We start from the raw sequence: 1,405 nt of genomic DNA, 5'->3' as shown, positions 1-1,405 counted from the left end.
TATTCATGAAACCCTGAAAAGTCAGAAAAACTCGATCAGAAATTTATAAAAATCAAGACAAAAAGGTTAAACTAAGTGTGGAGGTATACATTTTTAATCTCAGCACTTGGGAGGCAGAGGCAATCAGGTCTCTGTGAGTTCTGGGTGAGCCTGGTCTATCTATAAAGCCAGCTCCAGGCTAGCCAGGGCTACATAGTGAGATCCTCTCTCAAACAAGCAAACAAAACGAAGGAACAAACAAGTGAAGTTAAGTCAGTTAAAAACATTGTTTATTTAATCTCCTCAAAATCTCCCATCTCTATCAAGTGGTCAAATTCACAAATAGGGTTTCTATAAGTGCAGCAGACGACCAGGAGACTAAAGGCGACATGATGATGCAGCTGCGGTCATCTATGTATGGACTGGGTTCTTGCTCCGTTCAGGCAGCTGTCATGTCAAGGTTTCTTAAACGCCAACCTAGCCTATAAGTAGAAAAAGGTCATTTCTTTACATAGAAGAATGCATCATATCATACCATATATATCCAAACTCATTTATATGAGAAAACCTTTGCTGAACAGAGGATTAACCACAGAGAGTTATGAGCTTTAGTGTATGTGACAACGGGTGGGTAAAAGGGCCAGCCTAAGCAACTCACTCTTGCTTTGAACCCAGAGCCAGGGAAAGAAATACTTTTAGCCCTGAATCCAGTCCCTGAGAAACTAGACTCTGAAACTAGAGCCAAAGAAACACACTTTGACCCTGAAACTTGAATCAGTAGAAAGAAATATGCCCTAGTTCCAAAACTAGAGCCAGAAAGCTAAAAAGGCCAGTGGAAGAAACACAGTTTGGCCCTGAAACCAGAGCCAACTCTGTCCCTGATCAACTGAAACATGAAACCAGCTAATTCCTGAGCAGGAAAACCAGCCAATCCCTGAGCAGGAAAACTAGTCAATCCCTGAGCAGGAAAACCAGCCAATCCCTGAGCACCTTACTTCCCAACCCAGAGCCAGTGAAAAGAACACATTATCCTTGAACTCAGAACCAAAGAAACACCCTGACTCTGAAACCAAAGCGAAAGAAGCATACATTGGCCCCAGAAACAGAGACAGTGAAAGAAATACGCTTTAGCCCTGAAAATAGACCAAAAAAACTAAAATGGGCCAGTGAAAGCAACACAATTTGGTCCTGAAATCAGAGTCATCTCTGTCCCTGACTAACTAAACTAACCAACCCCTGAGCAGAAAAACTTCTCCCTGGGAAAACTCTGCCTTTAAGAAGCACTATATGCCGGGCGGTGGTGGCGCGCGCCTTTAATCCCAGCACTCGGGCAGAGGCAGGCGGATCTCTGTGAGTTCGAGGCCAGCCTGGTCTACAAGAGCTAGTTCCAGGACAGGAACCAAAAAGCTATGGAGAAACCCTGTCT

At 43.8% G+C, this 1,405-nt stretch overlaps 1 protein-coding gene across 1 annotated transcript in view; it reads right to left on the bottom strand.

Annotated features, from left to right (window-relative positions):
- Window positions 1-291: 291 nt before the first annotated feature.
- The window catches only part of Cd163 (CD163 molecule), a 24,249-nt gene continuing 23,135 nt past the window's right edge, over window positions 292-1,405 (bottom strand). Inside the window, exon 17 of the mRNA XM_005365336.3 lies at window positions 292-461. The gene's annotated coding sequence lies outside the window, so the exon portion shown is untranslated. The remainder of the gene's footprint in view (window positions 462-1,405) is intronic.

This window comes from Microtus ochrogaster, unplaced genomic scaffold (genome assembly GCF_000317375.1).
Source record: "Microtus ochrogaster isolate Prairie Vole_2 unplaced genomic scaffold, MicOch1.0 UNK1, whole genome shotgun sequence".
In the NCBI taxonomy this organism is placed as follows: domain Eukaryota; kingdom Metazoa; phylum Chordata; class Mammalia; order Rodentia; family Cricetidae; genus Microtus; species Microtus ochrogaster.
Note: the sequence above shows the minus strand (reverse complement) of the source record. Positions and strands in the feature narration are given on the sequence as shown.